At 41.6% G+C, this 13,501-nt stretch overlaps 1 long non-coding RNA gene across 1 annotated transcript; it reads left to right on the forward strand.

Annotated features, from left to right (window-relative positions):
* Positions 1 to 983: 983 nt before the first annotated feature.
* Positions 984 to 2,568, forward strand: LOC127787670 (uncharacterized). The gene is made up of 3 exons (XR_008020171.1): positions 984 to 1,425; positions 1,755 to 1,807; positions 2,399 to 2,568. It is a non-coding gene; the product is annotated as an uncharacterized LOC127787670 (long non-coding RNA).
* Positions 2,569 to 13,501: the final 10,933 nt, after the last annotated feature.

Here is a 13,501-nt window from a genome sequence, read left to right on the forward strand (position 1 = left end):
TAATCCAAGAGAGGATCCGAGCAGCGCAAAGCCGACAAAAATCTTACGCAGATCAAAGAAGAAGGGATCTAGAGTTCGAGGTGGGAGATCTAGTGTATCTCAAGGTGTCGCCCCAGCATTTGGTGACGCGTGGAAGCGGTAAAGGAAAGCTGAAGCCAAGGTATATAGGACCATATCCGATTGTGGAAAGAGTCGGACCTTTGGCCTATCGATTGGAGCTTCCACCTAGCTTGTCTGGGATTCATAATGTGTTCCACGTCTCCCAACTTCGAAGGCATGTGCCAGATCCAACCCTCGGAGTTCGAGTGGAGACAATTGAACTAAGGGATGACTTGACCTACCCGGAGTCACCTGGAGCAATTTTAGATCGTCGGACTCAAGTGTTGAGAAATAAAGAGATTCCGTTAGTGAAGGTTTAGTGGGGAAAGCACTCGGATGACGAGGCAACGTGGGAACTTGAGGAAACAATTAGGAAGAAATATCCTCATCTGTTCGAGGAAATGGAAATAGAGTAGGAAATTTTTTTCCAGAAATTGTATTCCAGAATGCCATAATTATTTAACCTTCAATCAATTCGAGTATATTTCAAATTTCGAGGATGAAATTCTCTTAAGGGGGGGAGAATATAACACCCTATATTTTCGTGAAATTGCCACATATTATAAGTGAGTTAAAATACCGAAAAATATGTTTGAAATGGCAACAAGTGACCGAATCAGTCGCAGGGAGTGCCCTAGAGCTTAGATACCTAAGGACAAAGGTATAATTTTAACGAGCGTCTCGAGGTGAGACTTATTGCACTGAAAGAAATCAAATCAGAAATGGTTTTCGGTTAAGCTAAGTTATAACCTAAAAATACTGAATAATGGTAAGGGGCTTCCGAAAAATCGTATATATTGAGTAATTTTGAGTTAATAATTCTGGGATTTTAAGTATCTCGATAAATTTGATGTTTGAGGGTATAATTCTAATTAAAGAAATTATCCAAATGAAAGAATGATGAAATTATGAGCTTAGGTGGTGAAATGTTAAAGTTGAAAACTTGAAATATGGGCCAAAGTGTTATTTGAAAGAAGTTTAGGGTTTTAGCTTGGATTTCAAAAGATGGATTAATTCTAGTTTTGGATTTCAAAAGCCACTCAATTATGGCTTTGAGTCTTTGGAGTCCATGGCTAAGATTGTGACAAGTGGCATAACACCATTGGTTGAAGGATTCTATAAATAGGCACCTTGAGTTGCTCTCAAACCATTCCAAACAAATTTGAGGAGTGAAGCACTCTAAGAGGAGGAGCTTACTCTAGAGAGAGAGAAGGAGGTTCGGCAAGAAGGCGGGAAGAAAGCGGCGAAGAAGCGGCGGAGAACGAGCCTCGTCGGAGTTGCGGGTCTTCGCCGGAATTCACCAAAATCAGTCAGCAAAAATGCGAGGTAAGTCCAATTTTTTTGATAATCTTGTAGAGGGGGAAGATAGGGTTGCGTAGGTTCAAACGGGGGTCGAATCGGAGTTAAAACGAGGGAGATATGACCGAAATACCAAACCGACACGTTGCTGTTCGGAATCTGGTGCCTGCGCGTGAGTTCACGCACCGGATAATGGCTGCGCGTGGGGGCGCGTGTCCAAAATTATTTGGGCGCGTGAGAGCGCGTGAGAGGTCCTTTTTACATGAAATTTTTCACTTATACCCCTACTTTAATACCCTTCAACTCTATATAAAACTATTTGAGGTTAGATTTACCAAAACACATATTTTCTGCAGAAATCTAGGCCGTTTGCTGTAAAATTATATCGTCGAAGAGATAACTCAACAAGGTGAGACTCCGTGAGACTCCTATACTCCAAATCCTATTTTTATTCTCTTATGAGAGACTTCTATTACATGAGACGTGTTTCATGAAGTTCTTACACATAAACGCATGTTATTCTCTTACGTGAAATCATGATGCATATATGAAATGTATTTTTCTGAAAATTATATGCTATTGACTTTTTAACTGTTGCATTTATAAAATTCGTGTGGCCATACTGTTGTACCTATCTGTTGTTGGCCGAGGGCAAAAGTCGGATATCCCCCGAGAGGCGCTATGCGTGCGCCATCGAGAAAGCTCCCGTGGGGAAGACCGTGAGCTTAAGGAACAACGGATGTGGTGCTTGCATGAGTGCTATGAAGTCGGGCCAAAGTGACATGGTTAGGGACCTCCCGAGATGCGCTATGCGTGCGCCATTGAGAAAGCTCTCGTTGGAGGAGGCTAACGTGTTCACGAGGCACTTCGGAGTAGTTCTCGTTGTTTCCTCATACATTTTATACCTGATCATGCATCGATATAAACTGTTTTTGGAGTTTCTCACTAGAAGATTCATCTTCTAATTGGACTATGTCCCTGGAATATTCAAACGTTCCAGGTTCGACGAGCGGCTCTAAAGGAAAGGAGGTAGCCGAAGAATAAGTTTAATTTGCTGTCTATAGCATGTTTAGAATATTTTCATTTATATGCGAACCTATGTATGTCTTGGATATGTTTAAGACGTTCAGTTATATCTTACGAGAGATGATGTCCATGTAATTCATTTTGTAAACGTCTTGAACAATTTTATGATAAATAAAGTATTATGGTTGTGAACCATATCAGGTTCGATCTATCTTCCGCATTCAAGATTTTAATGCCTGTCTTAGCTATTCGATTATTGGGTTTGTTAAGCTGAGAAGGTGTAAATTTGGATTTTTGGGATATTGTGTGATGTATGACAGCTATTGTTATATGAAAAATTTTTATATTCCTGAAATCCTAAGTTATAACACGCTCAAGAAATTTGGGGTGTTACAGTTAATGGTGTGAAAGGAAATCAACTAGTGGAGCTGATTGGTGACCGACTGAGGGTAGCCGATGGTGACCGAAGGTGCCAACCGGTGATAGCGGCAGCGGCAAGCAGTGACTGGCCATGATCGTACAGCGTCGCGAGAGTAGTCGGGCAGTGGCGTAGGTGGCTCCGGAATCGTGGTTGCGGCCAGATGTGGAGTTAAGCCATGGCAAGAAGTCGTCTTAACTGATAATGGTGGCGTTAGAACCAAGGTGATCGTTCACCGAGTGGTGTGAGCAGATTGAAGCAAAAGTTACAAAAAGTCCAGGAGAAGCCAGAGTCTCTCAGGGAATTGGCTAGCTGCTATAGTGTAATAAAGTGATATGAGGAAGGCAGCCCAAGAGTGGGGTCGTGCTGGTTGCATTGACTAATGAGAGTCAAGGAGCAGCGAGTCTTTTGAAATGGCATGGTGGTGTCATCGTCGCTATCAGGGCAAAAGATGTTGTCAAGAAGGTCAAAGGGAACCATTATGCATGGTTTAAATTAGGTGTTTATTGCGGATTGAGAATGAACCTGATTTTGGATGGCTGAAAGTTTCGTGCCTCTAGAGTAAGAAGCTCTATCGAGAAATGGTGAGATTTGAAAAGTCCCAATGAAATTGAAGCGAGGCGACTAAATTTAGCTAGAAGACCGCTACAAGAGTGGGGGTGTAACCATGTTAGCTTGTTATGGTGCGGACCAAAGGCACGAGTCATCCTACAGGTGCAATGTAATAAGTGATTGTGCAGATGGTAATAAGTCAATCACTTGTGCCACGCACCGTGGGTGATGACAAGGGCCGATTAATGGTTCCGCGACCTTAAGCACAATGGTAGTATTCTTGACTCATGGTAGGGTTAAACAGCCAAGGTAAGGCCTAGCATGGGGACGTGATTATAAAACTGAAATGGGTGAGGAATTAAATAGGGGTTTCTCAATGAAGAGTTCCCCGATATGGGTATGAGACCTCTACTAGTGTGCAATATCGGCCAGAAAGGAAGGCCAAAGTATTTCGTGTGCTTATGCGAAGAGCTCCTGGTTGGGAGAAGGTTGCGGCCCGAGCATCGTTAAGCTCGAGGTGGGATTGTGATAGAGTGTGCATCACCAAACTCGAGGTGAACTCGGGTAATGCACGTACAATTGAAATGTGTAATAGCCTGACATGGTGTTGGATATGTTGATTATGCATAATCATATCGATAAATGAGGGTCGGCTGGTCAAGGTAGAAGACCATGTATGAAATGGTCGAAGTTGGCTGGGTGGGCCAAATGGTTGCTTCCCGTGTAACACTAGCATGGTTAGTTGATCGATAATGAGAGGTTGCCATGAGGATCGACTCAAACTATACATGCGTGTGATTAATGGCGATATGCCATGGAATGGGTGTCAGAGTATCTTGTGGGCGCTAAAAGTGACATTGCGGCAGATGGTCAGTGCTAAAACGTTGCTGGTTGGACCAGCGTAAAATCGTGGCCATGTGTGATTGACAATGGGAAACATTGCCATGTGGGATCGGCGTAAAATCGTTGTAGATTGATCGATGATGCAATATCAGTGAGAGTTCATTTTGATTGATGAAAAAAAAAATGGGAAGTAAACTGAAAAGCGATGCTTCAAGGTAGAGAAAATCCATCAGATGATGGACATAGTTACAATAAGCATGACCAGCGACCAGTCGTGTAACACCTCCTCTCCTTGAACTGACCGAGAAGAGGTGCTACTGGGGATAATAAAATAAACTGGCTGATAAACTGCAATCTGATACCATGACTGAACATCTCAATCAACTGAAATAAAAACTCTGAGACATTACAAACTGAAAAGCACAAACTCTGTCTAAGGGACAATCCCTCAATTGAAATATAAAATAGATCTAAACTAAGAAAACACTATAAAACTCAACAGACTCCTAGACATCTTTTATCTTGAGCGGCTCCACGTACACACACTACTGAACACTGCTGCTAGGCCCCACATCTGATACTCCCCTACTAGAACCTGGAGGGGTGAAGAGTACAAGGCGAGCTACAAAAGCTCAGCAAGTAATAAGCTGGAAAGAATACTGAAGCTGAATCGAAGAATATCGATACTGGTAAATAACTGACTGAACTTGTACTGTAAAATCACTGTCTGTTTGCATTAATAAAAATGTAATGCACATAAACTGTAAACTAAATGCAAGTATGCAACTTTGGCTCATAGGCCCACATAATCTGATAATACATACCTGTCTGAATTGAAACCTACATACACAAAAACTGTAAGCACATACTGTGGGCAATATGCCCCTAGCCCCCTGGTGGCCCCCAGGCGGGCAACTCATAAATTGAGCTGAAACTGAAACTGATGGGATCCCCGCGGACAAGCTGCCTAGCGCGCATAATGCAATGCAATGCTCACATAAATGATGGCACACGATATGTAGTGCTCCATACAAAGTCATGCTCAATGCTCATACCAAAATGTATGCACATAATCTCACAAAATAATGTTGATCATGTTATAATAATGCTAAACATGATATGATCTTCATCTATATATTAGAATACAAAGATTCGATGAACTATGATTTAGGGTATGGGTATGATTAACTTGTCATGTTCTGGCTTATGAATTCAATGTTAGAAGGTATTGAATACATTAATTGAATTAAACTTGAATTGGGACTCACTGGAAGCTAAATTAGATTTCTGGAAAAGTCATCCGGATGTCAGGAAGGATATCCGGATATGATGAAAGACATCCAGATATGAAAAAGGCTCATCTAGATACACTGACATTCAAAGCAAAAGCTATTCGGATATGCTGGGAAGTATTCGGATATGAACTAGGACATCCGGATATGATTCTGGTCATCAGGATATCTCACTGATGCATTCGGATATAACTGGGGACTATTCGAATGAAAAATTCAACTTTTGAGGGAGGCATCCGGATATCAGGCGAGACATCCAGATATTATTTTGACCTTTCCGGATGTATAAACAAACCATCCGGATATCATACTTGAAGAACTTTAGATACATCTGGATACAATACAAGGTATCCAGATATTAGAACTTAGAGTAATAGAACTTGCAATCCAAAATGGATAAGGATTAATAGAACATGTAATCCAAAATGGATGAGGATTAATAGAACTTGCAATCCAAAATGGATAAGGATTACTGGAACTTGCAATCCAAAATGGATAAAGATTACTGGAACTTGCAATCCAAAATGGATGAGGATTAATAGAACTTGCAATCCAAAATGGATGAGGATTAATAGAACTTGCAATCCAAAATGGATAAGGATTAATGGAACTTGCAATCCAAAATGGATAAGGATTAATAGAACTTGCTCATAACTTCATTGTTATATGCATATATATATATATATATATGTCTCTGCTTACTGATATAAAATCTGATAACTCAATGAAGAACTAGAATAATCTGAAAAACTGATATGAACCTGTAATGGAAGGGATTACAGGAAGAATACTTACCTGATAGAACTCTTTGATCGAACCCTGGAGCGATCCTGAAGACTCTAGCAAGCCTCTGCTATCTCTTGGCCTTTCTGTTCTTCACACGGCGTGAAGAAAAGCTAAACTAATGGGCTCTATATATAGACATAAATTCCTAGATCACACTTCTTCTACAACTTGGATTCCTTCTCCAAATCTAACTAGGAGACTCTCAATCCAAATCCATCTCATACATGGATTCTCATTCTCTTTTAAATACATAATCTCACTTAATTAATAATAATACAAAAATTACTATTAAAACTCTCAAATAATAATAAAACTCCAAAATTACCTTCATGCCCTTGCATTTAATTTTCACAAAATAAATGCCATTTAAATACTATTTAAATACTATTATCTCAATTAAAAATCTAAATTGCCACCTTGGCAAATTCCTTTAACTCCCACATTAAAAAGAAATAAATGCTATTCTTTTCCTTCAAAATCTCTAAATTGCCACATTAAATAATTAATTGGCAAAATCTCTTAATCAATACTTCAACAATTAATTAAATAATTCTTGAATAAATACTGGGTCCTTTAATGGGTCGTTACAAGTGGTGTGATTTGGCGAGAGGCCAAAGCAGTATTTGGTTGGTAAATGTCCTCGAGAGGCGGAGGACCAAGTGCCTAAGTGAAGCCTTTAGGTGGGAATAACCCGAGGTAAAGACTGAGAAATGCTTCGGCTATGAGACTCTCGAGCAGGGGATTCAGAGAGTAGCCTGAGAACGTGATCATCTTGGGCAAAAGAGTAAGGTAAAGTGAATTTCGAGGGCGAAATTATTTAAGCATGGTGGAATGTAATACCCGGTATTACATGGTATTGGAAAATAAATAATTTTTTTATTATTTTGAAAGGATCTCCGGTGGTCCGGGAAGCCCAAGAGTCGATTTCAAGTAATTAATTAATAAAAATTGTTGAATTGGCGGTGGGGAGTGCCTCAGGACTTGGATGTCCAGGGAAGAGGACAAGAAATTGATGAGCGTCTCGAGATGAGGATAATGGCGCTGGAAACAGTCCGATTAGGAATAATTTTTGAAATAAATTCTATATAAGCTGAGTGGGTGCCAATACCGAATAGTCGGAGGGGACCTCTTGGAAGCTGAGGGGACCCTAGGGGTGGTTCGGTTTTTTGAGTAAAGTAACCCTTAGCTTGGAGGGCTCAAGTGGAATGAAAGTCCCGTGTAAGTGCGGGGACAAAATCAGCATTTTCGAGTAAAGTCGGTTATTAATTTTGGAGAAATTAAGATATTTTGTGGCCTGATTGAAAGTAAATTGAAGCTTGGAGGGCTCAAGTGGAATTATTAAAATTTCTCAAATAAATTAATGAGATTAAAGAGGGGTTAAGGTGTAATTTAATTTATATATATATATATTTATTTATATATATGCGTGTGTGAGGAGGAAGCTTCAAGCACGAGTTGTTCTCTGTAAATTGAAATGGGAGAGATGGCCGAATGGAACAGAAAGCCAGGAAAGGAGAAAGGGAGAGAGAGATGGCGAGAGTGAGATCGCAAGAGGCCGAGACTGAGAGGGAGAGCTTGCGAGAGAGTGATGGCCGAGCTCGGCCATGGGAGGAGCAGGCTTGGGCTGCTGTTGAAATGACCGAGGAGAGGCGGCCATGGAAGCTGACCTGAAGCTTCGTGGCCGGCGATCAAGGCGAGCAGCGGTGGCGAACGGTGGCTCGGGTGAGGTGGCTGGCCAATGGCTGGCCGAGTGGATGGCTAACATTGGCTTGAAGCTACGTTGGAGGCGCGATTAGGATCAGCCATGGTGGTTGCAGCGCTGCGATGCACGCGGGAGGCCGCTGGGTTACTGCTCGCGGCGACTGGAGGTTGAAGACGATGGCATGGTGCAGTCGGTGGTGGCTCGCCAAGGCGTTGCTGGTAGGAGCCTCGACCGAGAAGGCCAGGCGAGAGGCGGAGGCCCCTGCTCGCGCACGAGATGCAAGAGGAAGAAGAACCGGAGAAGAAGAACAGTGGGGGAAGGAAATAAAGGGAAAAAAAATAAAAAATAAGAAAATCTGGAAAAATGGGAAAAATAGGAGAAAAATCCCAGAAAATTCCAGAAAAGTTCTAAAAATTATTTCGAGGCTCGTGGAGCATGCTGGAAGCTCGAGAATGGGATTTTGGGCTTGAGATGGCAGTCAATGAGGCAATGCCGGTATGGGCGATTGGCCGATTTTCGTTTTCAAATTGACTGAGGTAAATTTATTAAATTTCTTTTTGAATTAATTTCCATTATTTGAGATAATGTGGAATAGGTTATTGTTGGATTATAACAATGGTTGGGTGATTTCTGTTGAGTTGTTGTCGAGTGGTTTTGCGATATTCGATGTAGTTGAGGGCATTGGTTGAATGCCAGATGTTAATGGAGTTGGGGTTTTTGTGTGTTTGTCTCTAAGTTCGACTGGGAAGGCAGTGATCCTAGAGGAACTTGAGGATCAGGCTGGAGTTCGTGCCGAGGCAGAGAAGAGTTTTCGAGCCAGGTAAGGGACGACCCCATGTAGAGGTGGCCTTGTAAGTTGGTAAATGTGTTTGATAAAATTTTTATGTTACATTGGCATGTTGTGGTTATATCTTGTGTGATGCAAGACCTAGTGGACCTATGGCCATATGGAGGACTAGTGTGGTAGGGGTTGATAGGTTGATGCCTCAAACCTTAGTGGGTTGTGAGGATAAGTGGGTCTAGCCTCATTTGCATGCATTTGGCATACATAAACATGATTATATTCGTATTTACATGCATTGCACCCTTACTGAATCTTTGTGACTCATGAGGTTTTTGATTGGTGCTGTCGAACAACGATAGATTAGATGAAATATAGATTCGGATTTGCAATAAGGGTGCAACCCAAAGTCGTCTCCCAACGAACCTCAAACAGATCTGTCAAAACAAGACTAAACGAGGGGGTTGTGATGAAAACTGAAATATAAACGTTCAAGAATGAAACAACGATGAAGTAAAATGTAACCCGCTACAAACCCTACCTCCTTACCACGATAATGCTCGTCTCATTTATGAAAACAATCTGTTTTGGTTTGATTTTCTTTTGATTTGAAAAACTCTTCTACAACCGTAAAAGATTAAATCCAATCGAGCAATCGCGCATACAAATATACCATTTCTTTCTAATCAAAGCCTCAATCGAGTACGTCAATTAAAACCATCCAAATATCATGCATGCATTCACACAATCACATAAAAGAAACATACATAAACTTAGAGAAGGAAAGAAACATAATCATCAATTAAAACATGAAAATCAAGTTCCAAACCGGATTCAACAATATAATCGAGACTCAAACCGGGCAAGGGGTATGAGAATGTAGCGAATCAAAAACGAATTAGCCTTCCATCTTCTTGGTTGAAATCGTGAGAATTTTTTCAAAATCGGCCACTTAATGTGCTTAAATAGAGCTTAGGGAGGAAATCCTAGGTTACCGCAACTTCACAGCTGATTTCGAATAGGATAAAGTGCGTTCTGGGCTTCGGCCCCTTCATAAAAATTGTAGATCAGGAATATTGGATTAATTTGGGCTTTTAAATCACTTTATTTGGATATCGGACGCCCAAGTTATGGCCTTTTAAAGATTCAGCATTTGTGCAGCTTTCCTAATTTAACCCAACTTTCTGGTCCCGACTTTGAAGCGATGTTTGGAGGCCCAAACGAACTCGGATTTGGGTAAACCTTATCATTCCAGAAAGCCCAAGAAATCCTATGAAATATCTCTGAAGACATCATTCACGTTCTGGGATTATATCTTGGCCAAAAATTTGAAAGAAGCACAGAAGGTCAAATCTATCAGCACATTGTCTCCAATCTCCTTGTTTCTCTTCTGCCCAAAATAAAATAAAATAGTGTGAAGCTCAATTCCTATAAAATAAAATAAAACAAAATCAAGATGAATAAAATGACACAACGAACGTGCAAAAAGACTAAATATGAGGGCTAAATAATATGAAAATATGCGCTCTATCAGTTTTACCTCGTGTAGATGTTGCAAGTCCAGATGCAAGCAGGGATGGCGCCAGGAGGCTGTTGTGGCAACTAGCCGTGTTGCCCAAGTTTTGTATTTTATTATCTCTTGTACATAGCCATGTGGTGTTATGTATGTACACCCTTGAGAGTAAAATGTATGAGTTGTTGAGCGTTAAATGTATGTAATTGTTGTAATTATCATAGTGTGATACAAATGATTGTGAGATTGTTCATTGTATATAGATTGGTTGGATAAGCCGAGTTTCGGACTGAGTAAAGATCAGCGAGGTATGTTCTCATAAATCCCCAATACTCAGCGAAATGTTTGTTATGCTAACTTTATGCCTGGGTCACCTCTGGCTTACTATAAGGCAAGTTGACGAGAAGTGAAGCTCACTCGGGTTTCGGGTCTTGGTCCGCTGAGTTTTCTTGTTTGAGTTGGGACCGATTCCTAAGTAGAGCGAAGGGAAGGATGAAGCCTAGCTCCCACCTAGGGCGTTTCTTATTGAAACATCGTCCAACCCTTCAGTTATGGTTCGTCGGGTGAGTAATCCGATCGATTATTTATCGGTGGCGCCCGTAAGTGGGAGCGGGTCGTTATAGCGCACGCATAGCGCTTCTCGGGAGGTCCCTAACCATGTCACCTCAGCCCAATCTCATAGAACTCATGCAATCACCACATCCATTGTCCCTTAGACTCACGGCCTTCCCCATGAGATCTTTCTTGATGGCGCACGCATAGCGCCTCATGGGGGATATTCGACTTTTTCCCTCGGCCAACAACAAATAGGCGCAACAGTATGGCCCCACGAATTTTATAACTGCAACAGTTAAAAAGCCAATAGTATATAATTTTTAGAAAAATACATTTCATATATGCAACATGATTTCACGTAAGAGAATAATAAGAGTTTACGTATAAGAACTTCACAAAACACGTCTCATGCAATATAAGTCTCTCATAAGAGAATAAAAAATAAGATTTGGAGTATAGGAATCTCACCTTGTTGGTTTATTTCTTGAACGGTACGGTTTCACTGCAAACGGCCTAGGTTTCTGCAGAAAACACGCATTTTGGTAAACTTAATCTCAAATATTTTTACATAGAGTTGAGGGGCATTAAAGTAGGGATAAAACTGAAAAACTTGAAGAAAAATAGGCCCTTCACACGATCTCATGAGCCTTGGAAAGGTGGGCCACGCGCCTTCACGCGCAGCCACTTTCCGGCACGTGTAACTCATGCGTTGCACAGCAGATTCAGACAGCTTTGCCTCAGTTTGGTTTTTCAGCCATAACTTCCCCCTGTTTGAACCTACGTGGCCCTTTCTTCCCCCTCCATAGGATTATCAAAAAAAATGGGACTTACCTCTCTTTTTTTATAACTGATTTTGGCGAATTCCGGCGAAGACCCGCAACTCCGATGAGGCTCATTCTCCACCACTTTCTTCCCTTCTTCTTGCAAAATTTCCTCTCCTCTCTCTAAAGCAAGCTTCTCCACTTAGAGTGCCTCACTCCTCAAAACTCTCTTGAATGATTTGAGAACAACCCATGGTGCCTATTTATAGATTACTTGAAACAATCATGTTATGCCACTTGTCACAAGCTTAGCCATGGACTCCAAAGACTCAAACCTATAATTGAATGGCTTTTCAAATCCAAAGCTAGAATGAATTTGACTTTTGAAATCCAAGCTAATACCCCAAACTTCTTCCAAATGACATTTTGACCCTTATTTCCAGTTCTCGACTTTAATATTTTATCACATGAGCTTATAATTTCATCCTTATTTCATTTGGATAATTCTCTAATTACATTTACACCCTTAAACATCAAATTTATCGAGATACTTAAAATCTCAAAATTAATAACTCAAAATTACTCTATATATATGATTTTCAGGAAGCCCTTACCATCATTCGATTTTTTCAAACTATAACTTAGCTTAACTGAAAAATCATCTCTAATTTGATTTCTTTCAATACCATAAATCTCACCTCAAGACGTGTAATACCCAGTATTACATGGTATTGAAAAAAAAATAAAGTTTGATTATTTTGTCAGGACCCCGGGTGGTCCGGAGAGCCTGAAAGTCGGTTTCAGGGACATTAATTAATTAAATTGCCGAATTGGTGGCAAGGAGTGCCTTGGGACTTGGATGTCCAGGGAAAAGGGCAAGAGATTGGTGAGCGTCTCGAGATGAGGATAATGACGCTGGAAGCGGTCCGACCGGGAATAATTTTTGGAATAAATTTTGTATAAGCCCGAGTGGGTGCCAATACCAAATGGTCGTAGGGGAATTTTGGGAAGCTGATGGGACCCTAGGGGCGGTCTGGTTTTGTGAGTAAGCGACCCTGAAGCATTTTTGGGACGAATAGAGGTCCCATGTAGGTGCAGGGACGAAATCAGTATTTTCGAGTAAATACCGGTAATTAATTTTGAGAAAATTAAGAATCTTAATGGCTTAAGAGTAATTAATTAAAACCTTGAGAGGGCCCAAGTGCTATTATAAAAATCCTCAAGTGCAATTATTAATTTCTTAAGTGGGATTATGAGAAATAAATGGGTTAAATGTGTAATATGTAAATACTATATATATATATATATATGTATTGTGGGCGTGAGGGAGCTTCTAGGAAGCTTCCTTTGTCTCTGTAAATTTGAAATGAGAGAGCAAAGCCGAGAGAGAGGGCTCGTGGGAGGCTGAGATCGCGAGGGACCGAGAGAGAGAGCAATGTGACAGAGGGAGAGTGAGAGTGATGAGGGCTCGAGCGAGAGGGGCTGATTGGCCATGGCAGCGACTGCCATGGCCGATGATGGAAGAAGAAGAAGGCAGCGGCGAACCAACGAGGGCACGCGATGGAGCTCGTGGAGGCCGAAGTGGCTGCCTAGATGCAACGATGGCCGGCTGAGGCCAGCAGTGATGGCAGCGGCGATGCGTGCAAGCTGCTTGGGGGAGGCTTCCATGGCAGCTCGCGATGGCAGCGGCCAAGGCGGAGGAGGTCGGTTCAGGTGGCAGTTGTGCGACAGCTGGAGGTGGCCAGCGATGGCTGAGACGGCGGCAACGGGGTGGCTTGCGACCCTGCGCTGAAGCTGCTGGCCGAGTGGAAGGAAAAGGCGTGCGCAGGAAAGGAGGAAAAAGATGGTGAACAGTGCGCGAGCAGGGGAGGCAC

This window comes from Diospyros lotus, chromosome 1, assembly GCF_014633365.1.
Source record: "Diospyros lotus cultivar Yz01 chromosome 1, ASM1463336v1, whole genome shotgun sequence".
Classification (NCBI taxonomy): Eukaryota; Viridiplantae; Streptophyta; class Magnoliopsida; order Ericales; family Ebenaceae; genus Diospyros; species Diospyros lotus.